Below are 14267 nucleotides of genomic sequence, written 5' to 3' on the forward strand. Positions count from 1 at the left end.
TTTTTAACTCACAATTAATTTTGTAACAACAAGCTTTATGATGTGTTTTTATTTGAAGTGACATTGAATTTCGTGAATTCCAAGTAAATTAAGTCTATTGTTGCAAGACTATGAAAGTTATTGGTTCGAATCCAATCCATCTTTAAAAGGTGGTAGTTCAAATTAAAGAACAACAGGGTGTGCAGTAATTAGTTTCATACTGCAACAATAATCCAAATCAATTCAAAATTTGTAATTCATTCAGTAATACACTTATTCTATCTTTTTGTGTGCAAAATTGCGGTGTAATAGAATAAACTACATTAATCTCCGGTATTTTAATTATTTTTAATTGCCATTGATCATAAGAACCGCCGTACGCTTTGTTACCCAGTCTTTTGTAACCACATCATCAAGTTCTATCCAAGCCAGTACCGGTAAGTAACGATATGGAAGAGATTCTTATTTATCTTTTGCTGCTTTTTTAAAATGGAAACAAATCAGAAATTTAAGCTCTTCGAATTTTTCTACCGTGATTAATCAAAAGTTAAGGCTCTTTACATTGCTTTTTAATGGTTCGACAACGAAGATTTGAGCAGCCAGATTTGAATAGTAAAGTTGTTGGGTTTTGACAAGGTTTAAAATGTTCTCCTTATGACATTTTTGACTTCTAAGGGCTTTGTTTTTACAACATACTCACTATAAAAAACGGACAATATATCGATAATGTAGAATTGATATTATGTCCATATGCACTGCAATGAACGGGCTTCTAAATATTGACATATTGACCATATGTATGAAAAATGGATATATTGATGATTTTTTCAGGAAATCTGAGAATCCATATAATATAGAGACCTGGTGACTATGTCAGGACGGAGTGCATCGCTGCTGCGTCTATCCGCTGCACTGCAGGGCGCTCCGCGGTTTACGGACTACTGCATCCTTGTTCCCCATCCTCTTCCCTGTTTCAAACAAGGAAATATAACACTAAGATTTATTTATTAACGTCATCATCAGGTATCTACAAACTTGAGAAGCCGCCACTTACACTAGGCTGAGTCTGTAGCCAGGATACCCAGCTCAACCTTCCATAACATTTCATATCATACTTTATGACTAGCCTAGTTATTTAAGCTTTCTTTGATAGAGAAAGAAAAAATTGATCGTAAAGGCGGTTTGAAGGGAAAACGCTGGGTCTCCTGGCTAAATTTGTGGCTAGACAGACTCGTTTTTTCACAGAACTGTGCGTTTCTCTGCACAATAGTCGTTTAGGGGACGTAGGTAATGTTTATTTACAGGTAATCAAGATTCTAATATGAGAGTGGAAAACAATAAACTGCCGTCATTAGCTAGGAGGGGGAGAGGTGGGGGTGGCTTTTGGAGATGGCCAGTCAGTTAGGCGCGTACAAGAGTTATCTTACCTTCTTTCTTGCCTCCAGCGGTGAGTTAGGGGGCCACCAATCCATACTGTGTATTTTACCGTGGTCACTCACAAACAGAGTTGTTTGCCATGGTATAGACAACCGCAAAAAACTAAATTGTTTAAAAAGGATAACTACCATAACACAAGAACTCACAGTATAGTACTAAATTTGCACAAAGTAAAAGGCTAAGAGTATAAAATATCAATTGTTTAATAACATTCTATGAAGTATTCTATAATGGAAAATCATTTGAGACTTACGTAATCAGCATGAGATAGTTTGTTGGGAAAGGTTGCTGAATATTGTTCCATTATTTAAAAAAATGACCGCTGAGCGAATGTAAATTGGAGGTGGTTGTTTATCTACACTAGGTACACTAGGTAACTTGTGAGTGAAGTGCAGAGCAAGTATATTTCGAGCTAAAAATGGTTCCTTCCTGATCAATATAGTAAATTTCAAAAGGAATAATTGAAACAAGAACGTATTGAAATTTCAATAAACACATTGAAAATGTGTATGTACTCTTCAAAAAACAATCACACAATGGTTCCATGGCGAAAATCTATTTCATGAAATTTAAATTCACTTTTCGAAAGTGTTCTTCAATTCAATTCAATCAAAGTTTCTATGATTAAAGTAGGTAAGATATATTCAACATCTGAATATATCTTCTTGTTTCATGCAAAAGATCTAGAGTGGATCTCAACAAAGAATTATCCTGCTAGCAAAATGGAAAAGTTGCTCCGTGAAAAACTTGAAAATAACAACAGCAAGCGAAAAGGACAACGACACCTTATTTCATGGGCAGAAGCAATGCATATAAGGACAAACAAGAAACAAAGAAGGCAGATAATAAAAGAAGGATTGAATTACATAGTATGTAAATCTGTGGAGACGTTGATAAAGACTTCATGAAATGTTATAACACCATTGCGGGGACATTGGTGTACCTCGTGTTGAGGAGAAGTCTGGCGAAGACAGTGATTTTGATTTCCCGTGGATGGAAAATACAGAGATTGATGGTAAGTAGAATTGTTGTTACATTTCTTGACACTTCATATATCATGATTTTACACTCATTGTGAAAACATTCGGGTTGAGGTACTGTAGGGTTTAAAAAATAGTGGCGACAACGAAAATGAGTTGTTGAAAAGATGCGAAGAAGAAGTCGGCATACTCAAAAAAGAAATGTCTAGCTACTGGCTTTTTTACAGTATAATTGGAAAATGAGATAGATGTCAATAGCTTCAACTTTTATGCGAATGAGGTATGCTGAATGCTTCTTTTGCCTAATTGTGCTAGTTTATATTTATATTTTTTTTTTTTTGGTTTTGTCAAATGTTCAGGATTCTTCTTTATTGTGTGCTTCTGATTGGGATATCTTAACAACAGCGCTTGCAGTTTTAAAACTTAGGATTAGATATGGTTTCTCAAATGCTTTTCTATGACATTTTTTTATATTTCAGTGCTTACCAATGGCGAAAAGGTTAATCCTGAAGAGAGGCATGTTTCCCTGTCCGGCTCAGACAGTGACCCGGAATAATGTAGCTGTTATCGTCTGTATTTATTATTTGAACTACCATAGCTCTTTTCCGGGATTACATATTTTTTCAAGATTTCGTATCGTATCCGAAATCTTGTTTAAACGGGCTTTTTCCTCCTTCGTTTTCCTTCTTATCCTTCTCACTCATTTCACACAGTATGTTCTATTGTTTGTAATCTCTTTAATAATAGCCGTCGTCTGTCTGTCTGTGTGTCCGCGAAAGCCGTGTCCCGTAACGGAAACACGAATTTTTAAAATGCGCATCAATACCAAATGCGATATATTTCTGTCCACTTTGTTGCAACGGGTTAATTTGAAGGACGGACGACCCCGTGGATTTTTCCACGGGCTAACGACTAGTCTCTATAATAATAGCCGTCGTCTGTCTGTCTCTGCGCGGACCCCCCGCTGAGTTAGAAAATGATGTTGCGGAAACACGAATATCAAATGCGATATATTTTTATCCACTTTGCTGCGACAGGTAAATATAAAGGACGGGCGACAAATGAACGACTAGTCAATTTATATTATTAACTTGTGTCAAGTCATTAAAGTATGTTTCTGAACTATAAAGGGAATGAAATAAATTGAATTTGTTCCGAAATCTTTTAGCCTGCAAGGACTTTTTATTCTACTTTAATCAAGAAGAGAAAAACTAATAGCTCTATACTATATTTCAACTATTTGTAGAATATATATTTTTCCCTTTTTAACAAGTAGTTAATTGCTTCTTAGAATAATACAAGACGTATAATATACGTAAAACTAGCACACCTCATACGTGACACTGTATTATACATACTCATTTGTGGAAATAAATTGAAATCAATCACAATGGGCTATCAAACGGAAAGTGAATGTCTCAATATCATTCCCTATGTAATATATTAAAAAGGATGACCACAAGCTTGATCATATTATTTTTGAAGTAATCATATAAAAAACTTCCTATATTAACAAAAAGCAATTCATAAAGAAGTATCTTTTTGTGAAACATTCTGTGATGCCACGGATGCTAATTGTTTTGACTTTCGTAGTGCATGAGCATATTTTTAGAAAGTAGCTTTTAGTCTGTGAAATACACAAACACCACTAGATTTCATCAAGACTTTACAACTATAAACTACAATCGTTCAATATATATTAACAATTGTTTCACAAAAAACGGATTCTTCTATATTCGAAAGCATAACAGATTAATCCTTAGCAAAGACGGCGTGATACATATTTGCCGAAAACTTTGTTCCGGTATACGTTAACAAGTTTTAATGTTGTGAAATAAAAAAAGGTTTCTTTCAACCAAGAGATAATCGGCATATACAAAAGTATTCAGGTCTTAATTCATCGAAACAAGACAAGTAGAGTTCGTATATGTGACAATACCTTAGACACATTTCATTTTCCGGCCAAAATTAAGCGAAACGAGAGAAACATGGAGCGCTTAATTGATAATGGCATAGACAAGTGCCGACTTCGGTGATTTTTGGTCTAAAATTTCGTTTTATATTGTCAAAATTGAACGAAACAAGAGAAACATGGAGCGTTTAACTGATATTATCATAGACAAGCGCCAAATTCGGTAACTTTTGTTCTGAAATTTTATATTCCGGCCAAAATTGAATGTCAAAAAGTATTATCTAAAAGGTTATGAAAGGCCCAATTCACCAAAACAACTGAACCTGTTATGTATAGATTGCTTCTAGAAACATGACCATTTTCCTGAATTTTTATCAATGGCCTAGCTCACCAAAACAAGTAATTCTATTATGTACGGATTGCTTCTAGAAACAGGATCTTTTTCCTGAATGTTTATCAATGGCTCAATTTACCGAAATAACCGCATCTGTGATATATGGATTGCTTCTAGAAATAGGAGCTTTTTCCTGAATGCTTAACAATGGCCCAATCCACCGAAACAACTGAATCTGAGATGTATGGATTGCTTCTAAAACAGGAGCTTTTTTCTAAATTTTTATCAAGGAAACGGAAACAATAATACTGATCACTCGCCTTTACTAATGGTATTTGGAACATACATTGCTTGTGATGTATTCTGTTAGACTCAAACAAACTGATCATGTCTCGTTGGGTAAGCGCAGTAAAACACAAGATGTGAAATTGAAAATGAATATTTAGGCGTGTCTGCTAAATTTGTTTCTTTGTCTCTGATATTATGATGACCACTGGCAAATCGGCCATCATGGCTTGTTTATCTACCAACTACAATTGATGTACTGATAAGAATCTTTTGTGGGAAGATGTCCAGATAATTTTTCGTTTGTATATAGTGCGAGACCATCATGGCGATGGTAGTCACTTGAACGCCGTTTTCCCCAGTTCAATTTAACTGAAAAGTTAGAATATTTTTTGAAACTATTTGTATGAAGCTTAACTGCTGTAAACCCCTGCGCTTCTTAACAGGCTACTACACTCTACTACAAGCTACTACACTCTACTACAACCTACTACACTCTACTACAAGCTACTACGCTCTACTACAGGCTACTACACTCTACTACAGAGAAATACGCTATACTACAGAGAAATACGCTCTATTACAGAGAAATACGCTCTACTACACTCTACTACAAGCTACTACACTCTACTACAAGCTACTACACGCTACTACACTCTACTACAAGCTACTACAGGCTACTACACTCTACTACAGAGAAATACGCTTTACTACAGAGAAATACATTCTACTACATTCTACTACAGAGAAATACGCTCTACTACGCTCTACTACACGCTACTACACTCTACTACAGAGAAATACGCTTTACTACAGAGAAATACATTCTACTACGCTCTACTACGCGCTACTACACTCTACTACAGGCTACTACAGGCTACTACACTCTACTACAGAGAAATACGCTTTACTACAGAGAAATACATTCTACTACGCTCTAATACACGCTACTACGCTCTACTACACGCTACTACACTCTACTACAGAGAAATACGCTATACTACAGAGAAATACGCTCTATTACAGAGAAATACGCTCTACTACACTCTACTACAAGCTACTACACTCTACTACAAGCTACTACACGCTACTACACTCTACTACAAGCTACTACAGGCTACTACACTCTACTACAGAGAAATACGCTTTACTACAGAGAAATACATTCTACTACGCTCTACTACGCGCTACTACACTCTACTACAGGCTACTACAGGCTACTACACTCTACTACAAGCTACTACATGCTACTACACTCTACTACAGAGAAATACGCTTTACTACAGAGAAATACATTCTACTACGCTCTACTACAAGCTACTACACTCTACTACAAGCTACTACACGCTACTACACTCTACTACAAGCTACTACAGGCTACTACACTCTACTACAGAGAAATACGCTTTACTACAGAGAAATACATTCTACTACGCTCTAATACACGCTACTACGCTCTACTACACGCTACTACACTCTACTACAGAGAAATACGCTTTACTACAGAGAAATACATTCTACTACGCTCTACTACACGCTACTACACTCTACTACAGGCTACTACACGCTACTACACTCTACTACAAGCTACTACATGCTACTACACTCTACTACAGAGAAATACGCTTTACTACAGAGAAATACATTCTACTACGCTCTACTACACGCTACTACACTCTACTACAGAGAAATACGCTTTACTACAGAGAAATACATTCTACTACGCTCTACTACGCGCTACTACACTCTACTACAGGCTACTACAGGCTACTACACTCTACTACAGAGAAATACGCTTTACTACAGAGAAATACATTCTACTACGCTCTAATACACGCTACTACGCTCTACTACACGCTACTACACGCTACTACACTCTACTACAAGCTACTACACGCTACTACACTCTACTACAAGCTACTACATGCTACTACACTCTACTACAGAGAAATACGCTTTACTACAGAGAAATACATTCTACTACGCTCTACTACACGCTACTACACTCTACTACAAGCTACTACATGCTACTACACTCTACTACAGAGAAATACGCTTTACTACAGAGAAATACATTCTACTACGCTCTACTACACGCTACTACACTCTACTACAGAGAAATACGCTTTACTACAGAGAAATACATTCTACTACGCTCTACTACAGGCTACTACACTCTACTACAAGCTACTACAGGCTACTACACTCTACTACAGAGAAATACGCTTTACTACAGAGAAATACATTCTACTACGCTCTACTACACGCTACTACGCTCTACTACACACTACTACACTCTACTACAGAGAAATACGCTTTACTACAGAGAAATACATTCTACTACGCTCTACTACACGCTACTACACTCTACTACAAGCTACTACAGGCTACTACACTCTACTACAGAGAAATACGTTTTACTACAGAGAAATACATTCTACTACGCTCTACTACACGCTACTACGCTCTACTACACACTACTACACTCTACTACAGAGAAATACGCTTTACTACAGAGAAATACATTCTACTACGCTCTACTACACGCTACTACACTCTACTACAAGCTACTACAGGCTACTACACTCTACTACAGAGAAATACGCTTTACTACAGAGAAATACATTCTACTACGCTCTACTACACGCTACTACACTCTACTACAAGCTACTACAGGCTTACTACACTCTACTACAGAGAAATACGCTTTACTACAGAGAAATACATTCTACTACGCTCTACTACACGCTACTACACTCTACTACAAGCTACTACAGGCTACTACACTCTACTACAGAGAAATACGCTTTACTACAGAGAAATACATTCTACTACGCTCTACTACACGCTACTACGCTCTACTACACGCTACTACACTCTACTACAGAGAAATACGCTTTACTACAGAGAAATACATTCTACTACGCTCTACTACACGCTACTACACTCTACTACAAGCTACTACAGGCTACTACACTCTACTACAGAGAAATACGCTTTGCTACAGAGAAATACATTCTACTACGCTCTACTACACGCTACTACGCTCTACTACACGCTACTACACTCTACTACAGAGAAATACGCTTTACTACAGAGAAATACATTCTACTACGCTCTACTACGCGCTACTACACTCTACTACAGGCTACTACAGGCTACTACACTCTACTACAAGCTACTACATGCTACTACACTCTACTACAGAGAAATACGCTTTACTACAGAGAAATACATTCTACTACGCTATACTACACGCTACTACACTCTACTACAAGCTACTACATGCTACTACACTCTACTACAGAGAAATACGCTTTACTACAGAGAAATACATTCTACTACGCTCTACTACAGGCTACTACACTCTACTACAAGCTACTACAGGCTACTACACTCTACTACAGAGAAATACGCTTTACTACAGAGAAATACATTCTACTACGTTCTACTACACGCTACTACGCTCTACTACACGCTACTACACTCTACTACAGAGAAATACGCTTTACTACAGAGAAATACATTCTACTACGCTCTACTACACGCTACTACACTCTACTACAGGCTACTACAGGCTACTACACTCTACTACAGAGAAATACGCTTTACTACAGAGAAATACATTCTACTACGCTCTACTACACGCTACTACGCTCTACTACACGCTACTACACTCTACTACAGAGAAATACGCTTTACTACAGAGAAATACATTCTACTACGCTCTACTACACGCTACTAAACTCTACTACAAGCTACTACAGGCTACTACACTCTACTACAGAGAAATACGCTTTACTACAGAGAAATACATTCTACTACGCTCTACTACACGCTACTACGCTCTACTACACGCTACTACACTCTACTACAGAGAAATACGCTTTACCACAGAGAAATACATTCTACTACGCGCTACTACACGCTACTACACTCTACTACAGGCTACTACAGGCTACTACACTCTACTACAGATAAATACGCTTTACTACAGAGAAATACATTCTACAACGCTCTACTACAGGCTACTACACTTGTGCTTTATGGAGAATAGCACATCATTATCTCCACAAGGCTTGGGAAGGTACATAGGTCTAACACATGTTGAATACTATATCTCCTTTATATTCAGGAAGTAATACGTGGACGACTTACCGTAAACATGCAGAATAAAATGGTGTGTTTTTTACATGGGACGATGCGCACATGCAACAGACTAGATAGATAGATAGATAGTCCTTGACCTCCTGCCAAGTCTTTCTCGGTCTACTTCTGGGTTTTGCCCCAGGAACTATCAAATCTCGACACTTTCTTACCCAATTATACTCCTCCATTCTTCCAAGTGTCCAAACAGACGCAGATCTAGCGATTTTTTTCGATGTCAGAGCGTTAAAAATATGAAAAACCCAAAAAACAATACTTGGGATCTGGGCATGTTCTGCGCCATCTTAAGAAGCTTTTATATACTACTAAAGCCAGTTTTACTTACACTAATCTAATTTGTTTTCCCCATCACAAGGTCAAGACACAAGGGAAAATATCAAGCCATATCAAGGTTAAGTTTTATTCAAGTCTTGGTAATACTTCTTTCTCCTAAAAAATTTTCTAGAACATTTTGATTGGCAGAGTTAAGTTTATTCGGCATCTTTCTCTTAGTTGTAGCTAAAAGTATAAAACATATTTTCGAATGTTTCAAGCGTTTGCTGCATTTTCTGTACAGAAATACAAAATCAGCAATCAAAAAACAGGAAAAATGATAATAAAAAATATTAAATAAGATATTTGATATTAGAAAAATGATATTACATTAGTCCCGGTAATCCGCTATTACATTGTTTTTTAAACCAATCACTTTGATTTCGCGAAAATTTGAACCAATGAAGATATTTTAAAATCATAAATTTTTTTAATCGACATGTGAGGCAAATGTAAACATTTTTTGATAACTAAAGTCTTAAAAAAGCTTATAAAGGTAACAAAAACAATATGGACTATGGAATTTTTTTTTAGCTTGATGCCTACTTAATATAAACATTTTGCAACTTTTTGCTAACAAAATATTATAAATTTTGGGGTTATAAGGTTATAGTTTATAAGTATATACAGCACCGGAAAAAGGTTGTTTATCATATCGAGCGTGCAACGTGCGCGGACTACCTCGATACGCAATGTACTGCGTTTATAATAATAAGAAACAATTAAAATAAATTGTCTAACTAACGAAGCTCTTCTATCGCCGTTCTTAGTTCTTAAATTTTTAAAATGTGATCTAAAAAAGAAAAATTAACGCTACTTGTATACCCTAGATTGTTATGCATAAGTTAAAAAAATATAACACAAAGGAATTATAATTATATTTAAACATCCGTGATCATTGTTGAATACACTCTTATTTTTAAGATAGTTCTATTATAAAAAAGTGTTAATGGCCTCGATAGCTTCGAGAATGATATCGAGACAGATGCATCGTGAAGCCCTCTCGATACAATTTGAAAGTAAAAAAACCGTCTATCACGGATCGAGAATACCGTTGCAATACGCGAAGCGCAATGTTAAACAACCTTTTTCCAGTACTGTATTTATACCTATCGCTCTTTCCTGATCTCATCAAAAATTTTAAAAAGGGAAAAATGATGAGTTTAGTATACTAGACTATAGTTATAAGATAAACAAAAAATGTAGCAAACCTGAAACCACATATATAGCTACATTCGCCGCAAAATTGACTGAAAACTGCTCTTCTCAGTCCAATATTTAGCACGTATTGGTTAGCTAAGATTATAAACAAAACATTCTAGCCATAGCAACAAATAAGGAGAAATCTATTATAACAACAAAAAAAGATTAACAAAAACAACTCACCTTAAGCAATCCTTGTTTGTTTTTATAAGGACATGGAAATACAGTACAGTCTGAATGTAATCTACCACGGACGCGAAACTCGCATGAATAGTTACACAGAACAATAACATTGTGATAGCTTTTGTTTTTTTAAGAAAATAATTGCCTCCTTGATAAACAATGACCCCACGCAATCAATTGTTTAATCACTATAGGTTGCAAGATCAATTTTAGCGATCTATTTTGCACGAACTCTTTTGAAATTTTTAATTGCAGTAATTAAGCGTTTTTTTTTAAATTGCATTTTAAAAGTTTAGAAACGAAAAGCGGCGATAGAAATGTTTTTTTAAATTGCATTTTAAAAGTTTAAAAACAAAAAGCGGCAATAGAAATGTTTTTTTAGATCGCATTTTAAAAGTTTAAAATCGAAAAGCGGCGATGGAAATGTTTTTTTAGATCGCTTTTTAAAAGTTTAAAATCGAAAAGCGGCGATAGAAATGTTTTTTTAATCGCATTTTAAAAGTTTAAGAACGAATAGCGGCGATAGAAATGTTTTTTTAGATCGCATTTTAAAAGTTTAAAATCGAAAAGGGGCGATAGAAATGTTTTTTTTTTAATCGCATTTTAAAAGTTTAAAAACGAATAGCGGCGATAGAAATGTTTTTTAGATCGCATTTTAAAAGTTTAAAATGAAAAGCAGCATTTAATAGTTGTGAACAATGTTTCTCATATGTTTCTTAAATTAAACGCGCTGGAATCTTTTTAAGTAATTAACAATACACTAACAATACATTCTCGCGCAATGTATTATAAAACTTCGCGAAAGATTTTTATTATTTAATTACTTCACGCTAATACTTAAGGGAATAGCCTATAAGTACATCAACATCCATTTCTTCGCGAGCGCATTGTTTTTTAACATGCAAATATAAACTCGCATAACCCTCAAGGGATTTAATTATAACAAAAGACAAACGACTGACGTCCTCCACACGAAGGTGTGATATTAGCGTGTACGCACTAGATTACATTCAGACTGTACTGTAGTACTCTGCAGGTTATTTACTTTGGATTAAACAAAAATCAACTTGGTTTTGTAGCATGTTAGCAGATGGTAACATAGCTTTAGATCTAGCAACTCAGCATATATTTCATATATCTCAGGGTTCGAATTATAAAATTAAAGTTGGTCGCAAAAATTTTAGCGCTCTATAACGAAGTAAACCATCTAGATGTGGCCTGGGAACACTGTAGATAAATTACCATTAGCTTGTTCATTAGTAGCTGCTTGTTTTTCGATGAGAATATGTTTTTTTTTGGACCTGTGAGCTTTACTTTTTCCTGCATTATTATTTTTTATGTTGGAGACAAGTAGAGGACGTTTAAACTTGTGAACTCCAAACACGAGGACTGAGCGTCTGAGCTACAGACTCTCAGTTTTAACTTTCTTGTCTCTAATAGCCGGAATAATGTTGCAAAAAGGAAGTAAGTTTATATTTATGGCATGATGTAAGAAAATATTCAAAATGTAATTATTGTTTCAGAGTTTCTTGCCAGTTTTTGTAAACATTACAACGCAATATATGTATATATGATATATGTACTGATTAAAGTTGTTTTCACAAAAAATATGTTTGTTTTAAATATGAGTATTTTAGTAAAATGATCAGCGATATTTTAAATCTTCCTTTAAGATAAAAATTAAGATAGTACAGTAAAGTTTATTTTTATGTTTTTAATTGCTTTTGTTTACAAATTCTATAGACTTCGCGCCGAAAGTGTTCTCAACATTGTCACACGTAGGTTATTGTTATTTATACAATAACTTTCCCTGATCTTTTCAATTTCTCACAGTGTAATTATTTTCTCTAAAACACAATAGTCTATTATGGAAGTAATTTCAATTTTTTCCCCTTCTTCGCTAACTCTCAGACTCTAAAATCTGTTCTGACTAGATTCATCGTTCGAGTTTTGCATTAGAAAAGGGAGTTATTAAAAGCAACTCAATGATATGCAAATATATCTTTACACTTAATTTTTAGGTTGGAATTGGTCAAAACTTTAGCCCACACATCCAAATATTTTCCTTCGCTTGAAGGTTTTACTCGATTTTTAATGATATCCAACAAAAAATGTTTTTAACCCTGCAACCATACTTTTTCAGCAAGTTTTCCCAAAAAACACTTAGTTGGTGCACTGCTTCAACTGGAGAAATAAAATACCACCGACTAAATAAAGTACCACCGACTTAGGCAGGTTTTAGAATAGATTTTTTAAAGACTTCACAAACTCTTGCAATTCACGTAAACGCTTCAAGCTTTTTAATAAAGATAATATAGTTTAACAAGAAATTTTCGTCAATAATGTACGTTGAAATAAATCTGTTATTGCCAGGTCAAATATATGGTTAAAGCAATGGACAATAAGAAGCCATGGAGATTGTTCCCATAAAAGAACACAGAGAACCCTGTGTAAACTCATGTTTACGGATGCACCATCTACATTGAACCCATACAATTTATTGTAAAAATGTTCGACTCCAATCCTGTTAAAAGAGATTTAAATGATTTCTTTAAGGCCAACTGCTGTTGTATGTTTTGGAGTTTTAATGCTCAAGAATTTAACTTTTGGGTGACCATCAATATCCGGAAATAATATGTATTCTAACTCCTCTTCTATAACTGCTATATATCTGTGCTACCATTTGTTAACAAGCTAAAATAATTAGCTTTAGAAAGTCTTTCAACAAAGTCTTGTTTCATCAAGTCTCCTACAACATCCACAAAATTTGTTGCTGCACGGTCATTAAGGTAAGTTTAAAACTCCTTCACCCCATTCTTAAATTGTAAGTTTAGAAGGTATTTATAATCGATGAACAGTTTTACTAAAAAGTAGGCTGTGTCGAAACATATTTTCAAAACCTCTTTTTCTTTGTCTGCCATTTTCAATAGACCCTGGCCAATAGGAGTTTCGTTAAGAAATTGCTCATTATAACTGGTTGCTCTCAATTCGGCATTTTTTCCACTGCTTTCAGATGTAAGTCACTAGATAAATGCTTTTTAACAGAATCTTTTTTCACTAACGTAGAGCCTATTAAAAGAACACCTAAATCTACAAAAAGCATTTAACATGACTATACATAAGAAAATGATCAAATAAATAAGTTATTTTAAACTACAGCCAACACTATAAAGCTATAATTTACCTTCTACCCAGGTTGCTGTGAAACTTCGCAATTTTTTTTACACAGAACACAACATTTTTTTCACTTTACCTCCACTAAAATCTCTTTCTAAAAAGCAATTTAATTCAGTCTGCGATTTATTTACTGTTTTTAACGAGGCTGTAAATTCAGACATTTTTCTGAGCTAAAAATAAGAACACTGGTTTTCTGTTAAAAACACTTTCGACTACCTGTTCTATTCTAATTTTATTTTTTTCTTTGTGCATGCAATTTTGACTTTATAATTTTGTCTAAACAACGGTTTTATGATAA

At 35.0% G+C, this 14267-nt stretch overlaps 1 long non-coding RNA gene across 1 annotated transcript; it reads left to right on the forward strand.

Moving 5' to 3' along the window:
* Window positions 1–1227: 1227 nt before the first annotated feature.
* LOC130653775 (uncharacterized) lies at window positions 1228–3197 on the forward strand. The gene is made up of 2 exons (XR_008984279.1): window positions 1228–2676; window positions 2876–3197. It is a non-coding gene; the product is annotated as an uncharacterized LOC130653775 (long non-coding RNA).
* Window positions 3198–14267: the final 11070 nt, after the last annotated feature.

Source organism: Hydractinia symbiolongicarpus, chromosome 8 (assembly GCF_029227915.1).
Source record: "Hydractinia symbiolongicarpus strain clone_291-10 chromosome 8, HSymV2.1, whole genome shotgun sequence".
Lineage (NCBI taxonomy): Eukaryota > Metazoa > Cnidaria > Hydrozoa > Anthoathecata > Hydractiniidae > Hydractinia > Hydractinia symbiolongicarpus.